This window comes from Neofelis nebulosa, chromosome 13, assembly GCF_028018385.1.
Source record: "Neofelis nebulosa isolate mNeoNeb1 chromosome 13, mNeoNeb1.pri, whole genome shotgun sequence".
Classification (NCBI taxonomy): Eukaryota; Metazoa; Chordata; class Mammalia; order Carnivora; family Felidae; genus Neofelis; species Neofelis nebulosa.
The window spans coordinates 57,531,870-57,550,945 of record NC_080794.1 but is presented as its reverse complement, the minus strand read 5'-3'; the positions used below and the strand labels follow the sequence as shown (position 1 = coordinate 57,550,945).

The following is a 19,076-nucleotide window of genomic DNA, read 5'->3' as shown; positions in this document are numbered from 1 at the left end:
AGCTATCATTGTTTCTGCATCTTCAGAAGGCTACGAAAAAAGTAAAGTAAAAACGGGTAAAACTGTGCAAACATGGCAAAACCTTGACAGCTGGTGAATCTAGGTGATGCGTAAAGGGGTTCGATGCATTGGTGCTACTTTTATGTACATTTGAGATTTTCTACAAATTTCTTAAAGTTAAAAAGCAGAAAATACACAAAGACACAATTGCCTCCCACTACCAAATATTCAGTCAAGACAGCATTTATTCCCTCAGTAAATCAAACACCATGTGCAGGATATCCCATGCCACCTGTGTGGGATGCTGGAGTCCCTGCCCTCAGAGAGCTTAGAGTCTAGTTGGAGACAGACATTAAGCACATAGTCACATAAATAAATACATAACCACAAGTTAAGAAAATGCTTCACAGGAAATGATGGGGCTGTGGAGAGGTTATAGATGGACGAAGTTGACAGAAGGAAGTCAGGAAGGCCCCTCTGAGGAAGTTATATGTAAACAAAGACCTGAGTTGCTTAGCTGGATAAAGGAAGGAGTTAGCACTCAGGTAGGTGGTGATGCCACCATGGGCATAGGTCCCAAGGAGGAAAGGCCAGTGTGGCTGGAGCACAACGCAAGGAAAAATGTGGTTCGAGGTGGGGACTAGACAACTGGACAGGGCTTTGGAGGCCCTGTTGGAGCTTTGGGTCTTGGTCCTCTGTGTATTAGGAAACCTCAAAAGGGACTGACAGAGAGCCGTCCAGTCACTCAGTAGCACTTGCTGCCTCTGGGGACGGGAACTCGGAGATTAGATAAGAGACACTGAAGAGAGGGGCGCCTGGGTGGCTCAGTCGGTTGAGCTTCTGACTTTACCTCAGGTCATGATCTCATGGTCTGTGAGTTCGAGCCCCACGGTGGGCTCTGTGCTGACAGCCTGGAGCCTGGAGCCTGGAGCCTGTTTCGGATTCTGTGTCTCCCTCTCTCTGACCCTCCCCTGTTCATGCTCTGTCTCTCTCTGCCTCAAAAATAAATAAACGTTAAAAAAAATTTTTTTTTTTTAAAAAAGAGAGACATTGAAGAGAAACAATGTCCACTATATATGCTCTTCTGTACTGTTGATGGTTTTCTATTAAAAACAAATCAAGCCATCAACTTAAAAGGAAAAATATCCCCCGCCCTCAAAGGAGAAAGTATCTAAATCACACATGAACACACACAACATTAGGTTACACAGCAACAGAGGCGAAGACAGGCCACAGGCCGACAAGAGATTTCACCCCACACAAAAGCTTTCCCAATGATTGTTTGATTTCAGCTTTCCGCGCATTTTCCAGCGGTGCAGCCCTTCAGAAGCCCCAGGCAGGGTGGTTCCCAGACAGAACCCTGTAGTTTTGAGAGCCCTTTAAGGCTGTGGCTCACGGAGCACTACCCAGGAGAGAGTACCAGGAGAGCGTATTCAGGCAGGCACAGCATGGTTGACTGGCTCCTGGGTGGTTTTCAAAAGCCCTTGAGAGTCCTTGCTCCAGGCTCAGGGAGGGCGTTTAGAGCAAAGTAGAGATGATACTTATGGTCAGTGGTCAAAGAGGGGCCTCCTGGTGCCCTGTCTATAGGAACTGACATGCCGCTCTTTGCAAAACGGAGGAGCTTGTTAAAGCAGTCAGACAGCAGCTGATACACAGTTCATTTTGTGAGCGCTGGCCTTCACCGTGGCCTCTCCTTTCCTCCCTCCTTCTCATCCTGTCCAACCAATCATTGACTACAGTTCTCTTGAAGATAGTTTTTGTGACCTGCAAGAGTATGGTTCACAATTTACAAACAGTGGATTTTGCTACGCAGTGGCATTGCCAGTTATATTTTTCTTTCTTGTTTTTAATTTTTCTCCAATAAACATGCTTACTTTTATAGTACACAAGGGCATGTGGAAACCTCCTCTGATGTTTGCATTTAACTTTGCCACCAAGTCGCTGGAAACTACTGCTACCTCCTAGTGCTTTTGTATTAGAAATACAAAATGAACAAAAACAGGTTTTTAGGACAGGTCCAGGGATAGGTCCTGCCAAGGCTCTGGGCTGATGTCCATACTTTTTTTTTCCCTCCCACATTCCTCAAGGATCAAAGGTTCAACGTATTTCTCGATTCCCCAGCCCTACATTCCCCACACCCACCCTATTCTCCTAACACCTGCAAGCTGGGGCACCCCTTGAACCATATTCTTCACTTCAGCTGCCTTTATAAATGAACTTTCTAAACTTAGGAAAGCAATACTCCACACCGCTAAGCAGAGGCAGTTTCACTAAGACAGATGGAAACAAAGAAATGGGACCACACTCACTTGAAGATTTGCATAGGCCCAGACACTGAAAGCTGGGGCCTCTAGAATTCAGCCAAGTTGTTCTGACGACTCCTGAAAAGTCACCTCTCCTCTTGGTCCACAGCCCCATTCAGTGATCCTCTACCCATTTAGGACGGAAGCTGAATGAATAAGGGCTAAGTGCCCACCCCAGGGTCAGATTGCCTGGGTTCAAATCCACATGCTACCAGTTCAGCTCTGGAGACCGGAACAAATCACTTCACCAAACTTCTATTTCCTCATCTGTAAAATGTGGGTGACATCTGAATTAAATACGATAATGGGTGTGATGCCGAGCAAGCACTGAATAGATGTGAGCTTTTTTCTTTCACTATATTCGCTGTGTTGTACTTTTCATCTCCATGACTGATTTATTTTATAACTGGAAGGTTGTATCTCTTAACATCCTTTATCTATTTCACCCATGTCTCCAGTCACCTCCCCTCTGGCAACCACCAGTTAGTATTTAAGAGTCTGTTTGGTTCTTTTGTTTGTTTATTCATTTGTTTTGTTTTTTAGATTTCACATATAAATGAAATCATATAGTATTTTTCTTTCTCGGGTTGATTTATTTCATTTATTCATTTATTATCCTCTAAGTCCATCCATGTTGTTACAAACGGCAAGATCTCATTTCTTACTACTAATATTCCATTGTATATGTATGCCACATCCTCTTTACCCATTCATCCGTGGATGGACGCTTGGGTTGCTTCCATATCATGGCTATTATGAATTATGCTGCATAAATATAGAGGTGCATATATCTTTTCAAATTAGTGTTTTCATTTTCTTTGAGTAAATACACAGTAGCGAAATTACTGGATCACATGTTATTGCTATTTTTATTTTTTTGAGGAAACTCCATACTATTCTCCACAGTGGTTGTACCAGTTTGCACTCCCACTGACAGTGCACAAGGAGCTCCCTTTTCTCCACATCCTCGCCAATACTTATTATTTCTTGGGGCGTCTGGGGGACTCAGTCGGTTGAGCATTCGACTTTGGCTCAGGTCATGATTTGCGGTTTGTGAGTCTGAGCCCCGCATCAGGCTTTGTGCTGACACCTCAGAGCCTGGAGCCTGCTTCGGATTCTGTGTCTCCTTCTCTGCCCCTTCCCTGCTCATGCTCTGTGTCTCTCTCTCAAAAAATAAAATAAAACGTTAATAACATGAATTAAAAAGTACTTATTTCTTATCTTTTTAGCACTAGCCATTCTGACAGGTGTGAGGTGATATCACCGTGTGGTTTTGATTTATATTTCCCTGATGACGAGTGATGTTGAACATCTTTTCATGTGTCTCCTGGCCATCTGTATGTCTTCTTTGGGTCTATTAGGGTCCTCTGTCCATGGACGTGAGCTCCTTTAAATTTCAGCAATTCTGCCACTTCTTCCTGTTGCCTCCCACCCCATTTAAATTGATATTATTTAGACACTTTTTAAAAATATTTATTTATTTATTTATTTATTTATTTATTTATTTATTTATTTTGAGAGAGAGAAAGAGGGTGACTGGGGAGGGGCAGAGAGAGAGGGAGAGAATCCCAAGCAGGCTCCAGACTCAGCACGGAGCCCAACACAGGGCTCTATCTCATGACCTCAAGATCACGACCTGAGCCGATATCAAGAGTTGGATGCTCAACCAACTGAGCCACCCAGGCGCACCTAGACATTTATTTTAAATTAAAGAACATTCATTTGGAGTGCCTGGGTGGCTCAGTCGGTTAAGCATCCGACTTCCACTCAGGTCATGATCTCGTAATTTGTGGGTTCAAGCCCTGCGTCGGGCTCTGTGCTGACAGCTCGGAGCCTGGAGCCTACTTCAGATTCTGTGTCTCCCTCTCTCTCTGCCCCTCCCCTGCTCATGCTCTGTCTCTCTCTGTCTCTCAAAAATAAATAAATGTAAAAAAAAATTTTTTAAGAACATTCATTTTTATTTCTGAATAATTTGAGGACTTTTGTCTAGACTGCCTCTGAGGTGTCACAAACCTAAGGGAGAAAGAATTCCCTTTAGCAAGCTGTTATCAATCAATTGTTTAGTACAGTGTTCTGTGTGTGGAAGAAGGAAGAGCAGGAGAAGAAGACAGTGTGGACTGAAGGTCTCTACATAGAAAGATCAGAGGAAGGAGCCATCCAGGTGAGAAAGGGCCCTTTGGAAGAACTAAATGTTTTGCTTTGTCTTCAATAATATAGAGTGGAGTCGGGGAGCCTGGGTGGCTCAGCTGGTTAACCAACCGACTTCAGCTCAGGTCATGATCTCACAGTTTGTGAGTTTGAGTCCCACATCAGGCTCTGTGCTGACAGCCCAGAGCCTGGAGCCTGCTTCGGATTCTGTGTCTCCCCTCTCTCTACACCTCCCCTGCTCACGCTCTGTGTCTCTCTGTCTCTCAATAATAAATAAACATTTTTAAAAAACTATAAAAAAATAGTAATATGGAGTGGTGTCAGCAGAGTCATAATAGGTTATTTGAGATTTCAGAACTATACATCTAGAATAGTAGTTCTCAAATGAGGGCAATCTTGCCCCCTAGGAAACACCCGGCAATGTCTGAAGATCTTGTTGGTTGCCACAAAAGGGATCAGGGACGGCTACTGGCATCTACTAGGTAGAGGCTACACATCCTACAAGACACAGGACAGCTCCCTAAAATAAACAATTATCTAATTCAAAACATCAGTAGTGCCAAGGTTGAGAAACCTGATCTAAATCTCCACTTTTTTGAGAGAAAGGCATACTTACCTTTCTTTTCCTTTAAAAGATAAGTCCTCATTGAAGTCATTATCAGTGTTTTCAAATAGTGTTTTCAAATATTTTTATCCCTGACAATATGACAATGTCTTTAGGTTCAACTAATAACAGCACCTGCCTTTCCTTTCACTGCTTCCGGGGCTCATCCTCCTTACTTTATGCCCTCACTCTATAAACACTTCCTTCATTTTAAGAAAGGAATCAAACTGCAGGAAAGCACTAGCCACATATGTTAATGATTACGTGATATCACAATAAAATTCCAGGCCTGGTAACCTTCTCATCAATGCGTCTTTAGATTAAGTCAAGACACTTCACCAGACTGGGCTGCTGTCCAAGCAGATTAAATTAGAAGAGCTTGTAACACACTACACACACACACACACACACACACACACACACAACTTATCAACATGATTAATCAGAAAGAGTTTTACCGGCTGTTTGTTAATGCGTTTCACCAAACAACTGAGGAATGTGACTGCTGGCTGTTGACCCTGGGAACCCAACACCACTATGCTGTGTTAAATTGATAAATTAGTTTAAAAGAATGTTTACCTCCCTTTACTGTATGACTCTCTGCTTGGCGTCCTTTTATGAGAGGATGAACCTGGCTTCTAGGAGTCTAATGTCTTCGCCTTAATCTACTACGGCAAAGAAGGGCTCACACAAAGAAACTGAGCTTACTATGAGTGTACTACCCAATACTCTGGAGGACCTGGCCACTCCAAAGCCCCTTCAGAGCTAAAGGCCGTATCCCTTCTCAGAAGCTCCCCCCTCTACACGTATCAACAAAGGGAGAAAAACAAAGGTCTCTTCAGGAAGCCATGAGCCTCTCCGGTGGGAACATTAGGACATGCCCTCCAATCACATTGTTTTTCCAAACTACTTGACTTTGGTAGCTAACTCAGATTTGAGATGTACCATGCAAACACAAATGGCATTCCAGACAATCAACCATCACTGACCAGGAATTTAAGTAAAACAATCACTTACTGGCATTGGCAAGAGCCAGTGAATGCAGGCAGCAAGGGCAAAGGGGGTGACTTAAGAGTGGAGTGTTTGAAAGGAGCTGGCACTGGGGTCAGACCTAATGTCTTAATGGCTAAGAACAATTGCTACTGCTTATTGAGGTCCTATTATGACCATTGTGAAGGCACTCTATCTCCATTGGATCATTTAATCCTTGCCAGTGTTTTTATACTTCCTTGATTTGCAGATGAGGAAATGAAGGCTCTGAAAGACTGCACTGTCAGCCTTCCTTGAAAGTATTTGGAGGCAGGGCTTAGGAGAATTTGCTTCTGTGCATACTTGAACGAGTGGCGGGTTAGGTAAGGGACAGGGCCCAAATGACCCGTGCAAGAGCCCTGGAGAGAATGTAAGACACCCAAAAGTAACAAAGGAGGGGATACCTTGGGCATTCGAGGGAAAGCCAGGATAGAATCAGGTAGTCTGATTAGACCATCTGCAAGGGTCCAGAGCTCCAAAGTGTGGAATACAACTACTTGTGATATAAGGAATTGCAATAGGCATTAAATAACAATAAGTCACATAAAAAGAAGGATGTTAGCTTTTTCAGTTCAAGATTGGTTGTGTGGATTTAAATCAAAGGGGGAACAATCTGATTGTGGTACTAATATGTTTTTAAGTGGCTACTTCCTTTAAAAAAAAAAAAAAGAGGGGTACCTGGGTGGCTCAGTCGGTTAAGCATCTGACTTCAGCTCAAGTCATGATCTCGCATTTCATGAGTTCAAGCCCCACGTCGGGCTCTGTGCTGACAGCTCAGAGCCTGGAGCCTGCTTCAGATTCTGTGTCTCCCCCCCTCTCTGCCCCTCCCCTGCTTGTGCTCTCTCTTTGTCTCTCAAAAAAATGAATAAATGTTAAAGAAAAAACTTTTTTTTAAAAAAGACAAAAACTGAGCCTCCTGGATGGCTCAGTTGGTAGAGTGTACTACTCTTGATCTTGGGGTTGTGAATTCAAACTCCATTTTGCGTGTAGAGATTACTTAAAAAAATTAAATCTTAAAAAGAGAGAGAGAACAGGTCTTAGACTGAGATTCTTTTTTTTTTTTTTTTTTTTTGAGGAGGGGAACAGAGAAGGTAGGAGAGAGAAAGAGAGAGAGAAAAAGAGAGAGAGAGAGACAGAGAAAGAGAAAATCCCAAGCAGGCTCCACTCTGTCAGCGCAGAGCCCAACATGGGGCTCAAACTCACAAACTGTGAGATCATGACCTGAGCCAAAATCAAGAGTCAGACACTTAACCAACTGAGCCACCCAGGCATCCCTGTATTATATTTATTTTTATAGTTACTTTCCATTTAGGTCAAGTGGTACTGGTTTCCTACTTATGGTAATAAGTTAAAGTTCTCTCTGACAATGATTTTATTTTAGAAGTACTTGATGTAAAGAAAAGAAAAGAAAAGAAAAGGAAAAGAAAAGAAAAGAAAAGAAAGAAACTGGTTAAATGATAGGAAGGGTGACACGCAGGTAAGGTGTGTGACAAAACTGGTTAAATGATAGGAAGGGTGACACACAGGTAAGGGTGAAAAAAAGGTAAGAGACTGGTCCGGGAATGACTGAGTTTTAGGTAACACTGCAGATACACAAGATATATTTTATGTTTGGTGTAGAATTAAGACCAAGGAAATCAAAGAAGTCATCTGGAGGACTGAAGGAAGAAGAGAGATTGAGCATCAGATTAGACATTCACAGGGGAGGAAAGAAACAAAAGAAAGTCCCACTTAGAATTTGTGTTTGTTTGCATAATATTCTGAAAAGCAATTTAGCAAAAAGTTCGCTTTGTCTAAGGCTATACAATGACTAGTTAAAAAGGGGAAACTTGGGGCGCCTGGGTGGCTCAGTCAGTTAAGCCTGGAACTTCAGCTCAGGTCATGATCTCATGGTTTTTGAGTTTCAGCCCCGCATTGGGCTCTATGCTGACAGCTCAGACCCTGGAGCCTGCTTTGGACTCTGCGTCTCCCTCTCTCTCTGCCCCTTGCCTGCTCTCCCTCTCTCAAAAAGAAATAAACATTAAAAAAAAAAAAAAAAAAAAAGGGAAAACTCTCCCAATAAACTGGTTATTTTGTTTACTTAAAGGCAACTAATTAACAGCAGCAGGCACACAGGCATGCACATATGCACGCATGCACGTATGCACGCATGCACCTAGGTGCCTGAGGTGAGTAGCTATTTGGGCATCACTTTGAATTACTCTGTGCAGGAACAGAATACCATAACATGGAGACAAAATTGATCTTTTCCCTGCAGCCAGGGAGCAGCTTTGCACGTGGTGGAGTTTGAGAGGTAGCATGCAACCTGCATCCTCCAACAGAACGTCCGCACCAGCCTCCCCATTCACAGGCTCAGATCTGATACACATGCTATTTGGTTTATAAGTAGAAGCAGGAATTGAAATTAAGTCACCATCAGCTGTTCATACCTCAGATCAAACCAGTCCATGATGAGACCAGGACCCCTGGAAAAATGAGTCAAGTGCTTGAAGAAGAGAGGCCTTGGGTCACTGACGAACTTGAGAGGGAGTATAGATCTCAAAGGAGAGAGGGGGTGCCATCACACAGCAGGAGGGCCACTGAAGGCCATTTTGCCAGCTTCCCTATTTTGATCAGGGTCATGCCAGCTGGGATTAACATGAACCAGTCATATTGGCATTTGCAAATGACAGTTTGGTTTGTTATTGTTGTTAAATATTTCAAAAGTATAGGAAACTGAAGGAATATTCTGGCAGCCATTTCTTTATTCATCACCCAGATTGCATACATATGAACATTTTTTAGCCTAATTCCATGAGCCATCTTTGTTGGAAGTGTGTTTCCTCAAGGGGCTCTGGGGTAAATCATGTAGTGGACAAGACCTTAGATATCGTCCTGGGCAATCCCATTCTACAAATGAGGCGGGGGGTGGGGGGGGAAAGAAGGCCAGGAGTGGTCCAGTGACTCACCCAAAGTCTGGTATCTGTACACAGCCAAGCCCTCCCCAGCGCTCCCCACTCCATCAGCTGCCCACAGGTCTCCAGCAGTGTACCTGCACCTCCCTCTGCCTCTTCAGAATCCCTAGACCCTTCCCAAAAGCTAGCTACTCTTTCTTTTTTCTTTCATTTCCTTTTTTTTTTTTTTTCTAAGTCTGATGAAGATATACTGGCCTCCTCCTAGAAAGACTCTTTAGAATAGGACTAGCTCCTAATACACGGATAGAAGAGCCATCACACTTCTTTAGAAGTCATAACAATGACAATAATGACAATAACTAATATTTACTCAATGCTCACTCTGTGCTGAGCCTTCTACCAAATGCTCTGTGGGCACTGTCCATTTAATCGTCACATGAATATGCTGGGGTCATCACCATGATTCCCACTTGCGAGATGAGATAACCAAGACTTTGAAATGTTAAGACTCATCCATAGACACTGCTGGAAAGATCTGGGACACCACATACTGCTGAGCCCACTGGGGCATGGTAGAGCTGATGTGCTTCACCAACTAGACCTCTCTAACATCCTCTGTCTCCCCATGACCTGAACCAACGGGATCCCCAAGCCTGGCTGTGCACAAGAAGTCCCTATGGAGTTTGTCAAAAATAAGATGCTCAGGGCCAGTGTTCACCTACTGAATCAGAGTGTTCTAGTCTACAGCCCACGAATCTGTCTTAAAACAACCTCCTTGGGTGCTGTTCATGGATACTGGGCCTGGGAACCCCTGTTTAAGGCTGTTGACTTTTTCCGGTGGCTAGAGCCAACGAGTCTAAGCTTTGAGGCCTCCTGCCCTTCTCTTGCCTTCCAAGTGGGCTGCTTCTGTAGTTCTATGAGAGCAAGGGTGCTGTGTTGGGGCTAGAGTCTTGTAAGATGCCTGGTTGCTTAAGAAAATTCAGACTTCTGGGGCACCTGGGTGGCCCAGTCGGTTAAACATCTGACTCTTGATTTTGGCTCAGATCATGATCCCACAGGTTAGTGGAATCGAGCCCCGTGTCAGGCTATGTGCTGACAGCGTGGAGCCTGCTTGGGATTCTTAGATCATGGTTTTGTTAGGGGCAGATAGAAAGCTGATAAACAATCCATTTGTTCTATTACAGTAGCTCCTAGCCACACCACTGGAGTTAAGCCTCCATGCTCATTTCCTTGGGGTAAGATCTCTCTCTACCCCTCCCCCCCCTCTCTCTCTCTCTCAAAATAAATAAATAAATGTTAAAAAAAATGAAAGAAAGAAAAGAAGAGAAAAGAAGAGAAAAGAAAAGAAAAGAAAAGAAAAGAAAAGAAAAGAAAAGAAAGAAAAGAAAAGAAAAGAAAAGAAAAGAAAAGAAAAGAAAAGAAAAGAAAAGAAAAGAAAAGAAAAGAAAAGAAAGAAAATTCAGACTTCTTGGCCCTCCTGCCCAGAGGGAGAGTTGTTATATACAAGTAGAGGCCAGGTGGTCAGGAGACGGGGGAAAACACAGCTATTGCCAGCTGCCCCAGCCTCTCCTTTCTGAGAAGTCACTCAGACCCCTGTCAGGCAGCTGTCCTCCTGCCAGGAGAGAGACATTCTTCCATGTATGGCCATCAATGATTCTAGTCAGTTGGTGAGTCAAGTCCCCAACAGCTTGGTCAATATTATTGAACTGACTTCACAGCATCCCAGGGAAGGCAGAGCCAAGGAAGGTGAGCCAGAGGAGGGGCTGAGAGTCTGCCTGGTCATTTGATAGATGTGAAACTGAGGCCCAGAAGGGGAGAGAGAAGGGAAGTATCTGTATTTTGACCCCTATTTATCTATAAGAAAATTCAGGCTCAAAGAGATGTTGAGAGGCTTACCCTGAATCAAATAGTGTTAAATAGGCAAGTAGGTTATTTAGTTAGAATGGCCTTCAGGTTTACCGAATGAGCTTTCTGTACTACGTGAACATCTCTTTCTCTCTCTGTTTCTCTGGTACCTAATCAGTATGATTAGGTAGCTCTGGAAAATACGACACCTGTGTCAGTGGGTACAGAATTATTTGGGAAGTCATTCTCACCAAGCATCACACATATTACCTACACTTTGTCTTTACATTCCACGTCCAGAACTGGGATTGAAGAACACACTGCTGGGTCCAAGCACATGTTGAATCCGGGGCTTGCCAAAGCCTGGGTTTCTGAATCATTTCTCTTTCCATAATCATATCCAATTGATCATTATTAAATGGTTCTTCAGCTTTGTCAGTTCCACCATTACTCAATCCACCCCCTTTTTCAAAATATATTTTTTTAATTTTTTTTAAGAGAGACAGAGCACGAGCAGGGGAGAGGGGCAGAGGGAGAGGGAGAGAAAGAGAGAGAGAGACAGAAAGACAGAGAGAGAATCTTAAGCAGGCTCCACGTTTAGCACAAAGCCCAAGACAGGGCTTGATCCCATGCCCCTGGGATCATGACCTAAGCCAAAATCAAGAGTCAGATGCTCAACTGACTGAGCCACCCAGGTGGCCCTTAAAATATATTTTAAAATTATAGACAAATCAAGTGCCACATAGTTTCTTGCCTATGTTGTAAAATCTCCAGTTTTCAGGAAAATAACAGCCAATATTCATCGAGCATTTCCTATATACCAGGCACTATTCCAAGCATTATACATGCCTTCTATTACTGAACTTTTGCAACAACCTTTTGACGTAGGTACTATTATTATCCCTAGTTTATACAGCAAGGAATCTGAAACTCAGAGAAGGTCTGTAACTTACCTAAGGTCCTACAGCTGGGATTCAAATCTGGGCAGACTTCCTCTAGGACCTGCCCCTTTCACTGTAGTGCCTCTCATACTTCTGGAAATAAGATTTGAGATATTGAGAACCATCTACCTTATTAAAATGTCAATGAACATTTATTGGGTGCCTTTGGTAAGGAAAGTCCTATAGTATTTACAAAGGTGATTTAAGAGATAGCCCTTCCTCTTACAGTGAGTCAAGCAGGTATTCAGTTAATATAATAAAAGGCAGACTGTCCTAACGACCACACTGGAGGCAGAGATAAAGCATGATAAAAACACATGAAAAGGATAGTCAATAAGCAGGCAATCAACAAGGACTTCCTGGAGGAGGTGGCCTAAGTAATTTCCTTAAATGACAAATAAGGCACTACTAGTAGAGATGGGGGAGTCAGTCCTCATCTGCCAGGCAGTGTGGTATAATGAGTGGGCTCCAATCCAGATGTCATCACTTACTAGCTATGCAGCTTCATCTGTGAGCCCTGGGCTCCTCATTTGTAGTCATATGGACCCTTCAGAGCCATGCTGATTGTGGTGGGCATAATGCATATGAAAATCTAGAACATCACACAGGAGGGGCTCACTGATGTGCTGTTCCCTTTTAAGTTCACTGAGTCATTTCAGAACGCAGTGCTCTGGGGCCACCGTCCAACAAAGCCTGGTCTGTGTTCCTCTGAGAAAGCACTCTCGTCAAAGCTCTGCTTCAGTCAAATATTCAAAAGCAGACCACTTCAACTCACAACAGGGTTTGTAAAGGAAATGAGCATGGAGGCTTAACTCCAGTGGTGTGGCTAGGAGCTACTGTAATAGAACAAATGGATTGTTTATCAGCTTTCTATCTGCCCCTAACAAAACCATGTGAAATGAGGCATTAAACTCTGGGTTTTTTAAAAAGATGACAAACACTGGCTAATTTACTGGAGTAGAACATAGGGAGTCAAATGTTTAGTTTTGCATTAAATCTATATCTAGCATTTTCATTAAAAGGGGCAAAATGTAGACTTTATTGATGCTTCAGTGCCCATTTCAGATTAATGCCTAACATTTAAAACTGTGCGTGAAATTGCAAATGTATCAGCAAACACACAAGAAGGACCAGACTAAGTGCTGTGTGCTTATTCATAGCCAGCCATTTCTGTGGCGGCCCATGTGTTATTGCAGGGGTTATTTGCCCACACTTGCCTAGGCTGTGAATAGTTAATATCCCTGATTGCTTAGTTAAATATCTTTTTAGACTGAGAGAGAGGACAGGGAAGGAATAGGGATCATATAATTTTTGTGTAATGAACAATTAAGTCATGATACCCTTCTTGATTTATAGTTGATATTTCCAGGGTAATTGGAGTTGTAGCCTTCTGGAAAAAAAAAAAGCTGTTAGCTTCCTTAATCGTCATTCATGGCCACACTTTAGCTGAAGTAGCTAAGGAATAAAAAGGACTAAAGACCTTAGATTAAAAATAATTATTTTTCAAACAGAATCTAATTTATGCCACCACCAAAACAATAAGATGAAATTCTCCCCCATTATGAGATGAGAACATTTTTTAATAATAAGTCTTGACTCAGATATGTCTTAAATGAGGTTATCCAAATGGCTGGGGAGAAACTCTGTAATAGAAGTTATCTTCTATATCTTCACTACATAGAGTAATAAGAGATAAATGCTATATAAATGAAAAGTGATACAGTTCAGAATTAGGAAACAGGCTGGTGTGATTTGTATGGAAGTAGGCTTTGGAGTCAGACTCCTTGGCTTCGAATCCCAGATCTGGTCCTTGCTAGCAATTACTAATCGGCAGACCCCACCTGAATATGCAGTGGAGGGGGGTTAAGTTCTTCAAAGGGGGGAGGTGGTGTCCCAAGATGAGAAACAAAAAGGATACAAGGAGATGGAAACAACAGATGTCTAGGCTACTTCAAGAATGATAATGTAACTGAGGGTTGGAAGGCAGGGACCAAAGGCCCACTCTCAAATCCACAGGACAGACAAGGGCTCAGAAGCTAAAGAATTTAAAGTAGAAGCTGAGGATTCACTTCAAACTTACATGAGGTGATGGTCCACAGAACAGGCTCACATCCAGCCTCACCATACAACAGCAGCACCATACTGGGGATGTTCCCCAAGCACCTCAGACAGTGACGACTAGCCATGAGAGCAAGCTATATAAACACAGTGTCCAGGACGAGATTTACGATTGGTTTCAGAGAAAGAGGTGGGATGGGCCAGAGCAGAGAACCCATGGAATGATCTACGGACTTCCAAACGCTTTATTTTGACCTTGTGTTTAATCTTGTGTCTCATTCATTCAGGTATTCTCATAGCATACAAGATTAGACACTAACTACTGAGTGCCTCAGTACCACCCAGCACCCCCAACCAATCTGCAGGAGGATTTGCTTCTAGGAATACACACAGGGATTCAGATACTATCTCGAGGGATCTCTGCTTTCTGTTTGGGTTCCAGGTTCCCAGAGAATAAACCATCAATATCTAGGCCTCTATTTTCCAAACAGAATTCAAAGAATAGTAATTCTAGTGGAAATAATGGGTGCTACACAAGAGGGGTTCTATGATCAAACACATTTTTTTTTTTTTTTCAACATTTTTTTTTTTTTATTTATTTTGGGACAGAGAGAGACAGAGCATGAACGGGGGAGGGGCAGAGAGAGAGGGAGACACAGAATCGGAAACAGGCTCCAGGCTCCGAGCCATCAGCCCAGAGCCTGACGCGGGGCTCGAACTCACGGACCGCGAGATCGTGACCTGGCTGAAGTCAGACGCTTAACCGACTGCGCCACCCAGGCGCCCCAATCAAACACATTTTTTAAGCGATTTCTACACCCAACATGAGGCTCAAACTCACAACGTCGAGATCAAGAGTCGGGTGCTCTACAGACTGAGCCAGCCAGGTGCCCCTAAACAAATCTTAAAGACACCCTCTTAAAGTTACATTTATGTCTCTATTCTGCAAGACTTCTCAGAGCCTTTAAGAGGATAATGTTCCAGGGTGTCTGGGTGGCTCAGTCAGTTAAGCATTTGACTCTTGATTTCAGCTCAGGTGGTGGTCTCATGGTTCATGGGTTCAAGCCCCACATCAAACTCTGTGCTGACAGTGCACAGCCTGCTTGGGATTCTCTCTCTGCCCTGCCCCCACTTGTGCGTGCACCCTCGCTTGTGCACTCTCTCTCGTGCGCTCAAAATAAGTAAATAAACTTAAGAAAGAAGAAAGAAAGAAAGAAAGAAAGAAAGAAAGAAAGAAAGAAAGAAAGAAAGAAAGAAAGCCTCAAGGGAATGCTGCTCCCACACTAGTAACAAGAAAAAATATGGATAATCTACAAAACTCTCACTTTGTTGAGCCTATCAGAGAACTGAACTGTAAAGCAACCAGAGAACTGAATTCTAAATGATGATAAGCCCTTCTGAGCCGAGACACAAGACACACCAACTATTTCTCTTCTGGCAAAGAATAAGAAGAATAGGCAATCACCACAGAACTGGGTAAGAAGAAAAATTCTTAAAGGCTGAATATAAGCTAGCATAACAGCTTAAAAGCCCTAAGCACACCAGACACAAGAGGGATCCCTAGCTGCTTGCCATCTCTTTTCCATTGGCCTCTCCTGGGTACCCATGAGAAAGACTGTAAGCAGTCAGTAGACCTGAGAGATCTTTTCTCTTGGGGATACAGTCCCACAGCACCTGCCACGGTTTGAGTGTAGAGCCTCAACTGGAGAAGCCCTTTCATACCCTGAGTCCTGTATGAGGACAAGACGGGGAGGGGTGTCTGCCCCTGATACTGGGGCAAGAGACACACTTGTGCCTGGGATCCAGCTCTGACACAAAACAGAGGTCTGCTGCTGCTGGGTGAGGGACAGAAAACTCTGGTGGGCCCAAGAGCCCCCACCAATTCAAAGCAAAGTTGAGTTTAGCTGGGAAAGATAACAGGAAATCATAGTGGTTATTAGGGTGGGTAATGAAACCAGACAGACCTGGCTTGGGATCCAGGATCCACCACCTAATAGCTATGTGACCTGAAGTACATTATCCAAAGTCAGTCAGCCTTAGTTTTCTTATGTAAAATAAGCAGGAGAGTAACATATCTTCCCCAGAAAATTGCTAGGAAAACTGGAGTCATGTAAGACACAGCACAGTCTCTGGTACATAGGAAGCAATCGATAAAGGGTGGTTGTCGCTTTAATCACAGCAGTTATTAGAAACTGATAAAGAACAGTTAAGAATTAGTCTGCTAAGACTGCCATAACAAAATATCATATAGCCTGGGTGGCCTAAGCAACAAAAATGTATTTTCTTTCAATTCTGGAGGCCAAGAGTCTGAGATGAGGGTGCCAGCATGGTTGGGTTCCAGTGAGAGCTATGTTCCTGATCTACAGATGACCGACCACCTTCTCACCGAGTCCTCACATGGCTGAGAGGGCAGACAGACAGAGACGTCTGATGGCCCTGCTTACCGGGTCAGTAATCCATCATGGGGGTCCTACTCTCAAGGCCTAATCTAAACCTAATTATCTCCCAAAGGTCCCCAGCTCAGAATACCATTAGTGGTTAGGGCTTCAAAATACAAATTTGAGGAGGGGACACAATTCTGTCCCTAGCAAGTTACAAAGAGCACTTTCCCAATTTAGTAAAAATTAGTTGTTTTTACCTGACAATTTTTTGGTTCCCCTTTTTTCCTGTTAATATTTGCCTAGTTTTCTTCTAGGAATTCACTTACCCACTTTCAATTCATGTGTGTTTCAGGTGGGGCTGACTCCTCCCATCCCTACCTTTAGGGGTGGGGACATGAGCAAGGCCTGGCCAACAATCATATTCCACATCTAGGCTAAAGTAATCAGTTCAGAGATAAACGCGTGTCAGCCAAGACAGTTCAATGAGAGAAAGTCCTGGAACTTTTTAATGTAACTACTGGGAAAGAGAAACGCTTCTAGCTCCTGAAGCTGCTAAGGCCAGAGTTGCTAACTGTGAAGAGAGACCCTGCCTGAGATGGAAACCTCTGCGTTCTGAGGAAGGAAGACCTGAAAGATGGTGATGGGGTCCTAAAGACATTGTCTGAGTGCTGGACCATCAAGTAATTTAACTGAACTAACATCTCTATAACATTAAGTGAACCTAAGATGCCTGGGTGGCTCAGTCAGTTAAGCATCTAACTTTGGCTCAGATTCATGATCTCACTGTTCGTGAGTTCGAGCCCTACATCCAGCTCTCTGCTGTCAACATGGAGCTTGCATCAGATCCTCTGTCTCCCTCTCTCTGCATCCTCCCGTGCCTCTCAAAATAAGTATTTTAATAAATAAATGAACCCAAGCATTTTTCTCTCAAACCAGCTTGCTGTTTGACCAAATTTAATGTTTATTGTTTCAAAATTACATCAAGAGAAAATCTTTGTCACCTTGTAATAGGCAGAGTTCTTAGATACAACATCTAAAGCATGAGCCATTAAAGAAAAAATTGGTAAGTTGGACTTCATCAAAATTTTTAAGTTCTGTTCTACAAAAAACACTGTTAAGAGAATGAAAAGACAAGCTACAGACTGGGAGAAAATATTTGCAAATCACATATCTGACAAAGGATTTATATCTAGAATATATAAAGAACTTCCAAAACTCAATAAAAAAACTTAAAAAATGGAGGAAAGATTTGAACAGACACTTTACTAAAGAAGATATACAGATGGTCAACAAGTACATGAAAAGATTTTCAACGTTATTAGTCATTACAGAAATGCATATTCAAGCCACAATGAGACACTATCTCACACCTATTAGTATGGCTTTAAAAAAACCACACAAAACCTGACAATTAGGGCACCTGGGTGGCGCAGTCTGTTGAGCATCCGACTCTTGAATTCAGCTCAGATCATGATCACAGGGTTGTGGGATCAAGCCCTGTGCTGGGCTTCATGCTAAACATGGAGCCTCCTTAAGATTCTCTCTCTCTATCCCTCTGCCCCTCTCCCCTGCTTGCCTGTGTGCTCTCTCTCGCTCTCTCGCTCTAAAATAACTTTAAAAAACTGATGATAATAAGCGCTGATAGGAATCGAGAGCAACTGGGGAGGTGCCTGTGAAGCTCAGTTGGTTAAGCATCCAACTCTTGATTTCAACTCAGGTCATGATCTCACAGTTCTGAGATTGAACCCTGCTATAGGGCTCTGTGCTGACAGTATGAACCCCCTTGGGATTCTCTCTCCCTCTCTCTCTGCCCCTCCCCTGCTCACGTTCTCTATCTCAAAATAAATAAATAAACATTAAAAACAAACTGGGAGCAACTGGAACTGTCATATACTGCAGGTGGGAATGTAATATGGTACAGCCACTGCAATGGATTAAGTAAGTGTCCCCCCCAAATTCATGTCCACTCTGAACCTCATTATGTGACCTTATTTGGAACTAGGGTCTTTGCAGATATAATTAATTAAGATAAGGTCAGTTGGTTAGGGAGGGCCCTAAATCCAGTGACTGGTGTCCTCAAAAGAAGAGGAAGGACACAAAGAGACACATGAGAGATGATGTGAAAACTGAGAAAGAGATTGAAGTAATGCAGCTGCAAGCCAAGGAATGCCAAGGCTGGCTAGGAGCCATCAGGGTAAGAAGAGGCAAAGAAGGGTTCTCCCCTAGGGCCTTCAAAGAGACCATAATCCTTGGGGCACCTGGGTGGCTCAGTTGGCTAAGCGTCCAACTTCAGCTCAAGTCATGATCTTGTAGTTCATGAGTTCGAGCCTCAAGTTGGGCTCTGTGCGGACAGCTCAGAGCCTGGAGCCTGCTTCAGATTCTGTGTCTCCCTCTCTCTCTCTGCCCCTCCCCTGCTTGTGCTCTGCCTCTCTTTCTCTCAAAAATAAATAAACATTAAAAATAAAGAGAGCATAACCCTGTCAACACCTTGACTCCAGACTTCTAGCCTCCACACTGTGAGGGAATAGACTGCTATTATTTTAAGCCATCAAGTTTGTGTTAATTTGTGACTGTCGCTCTAAGAAACCGAAAAACAGGTTGGCAGTTTCTCAAAATTAAACCTGCCTTTATCCTGTAACTCAGAAATCCCACTCCTAGAATATCTACCCAAGAGAAACAAAAACTTATATCCATAAAAACTTTTACAGGAATTGTTTACAGCAGCTTTATTTGTAATCACCAAAAACCGGAAATAATCCAAATGTCCTTCAAACGGTGAATGGGTAAATACACAGGCACAGGCATACTACGGAACGCCATTCAGCAATAAAAGAACTATCTCTAAACATAAGAACACAGATAAATCTCAAATG

The 19,076-nt window shown here is 43.1% G+C and overlaps 1 long non-coding RNA gene across 2 annotated transcripts in view; it reads left to right on the top strand.

Moving 5' to 3' along the window:
* LOC131493089 (uncharacterized) overlaps nucleotides 1-17,114 on the top strand; it is a 39,508-nt gene extending 22,394 nt beyond the window's left edge. The window contains exons 4-5 of one of the 2 annotated variants that reach the window (XR_009252455.1): nucleotides 15,165-15,298; nucleotides 16,121-17,114. This is a non-coding gene — a long non-coding RNA (uncharacterized LOC131493089). Of the gene's footprint in view, nucleotides 1-15,164 lie in introns of both variants that reach the window. The other variant, XR_009252454.1, reaches the window with a different exon arrangement.
* Nucleotides 17,115-19,076: the final 1,962 nt, after the last annotated feature.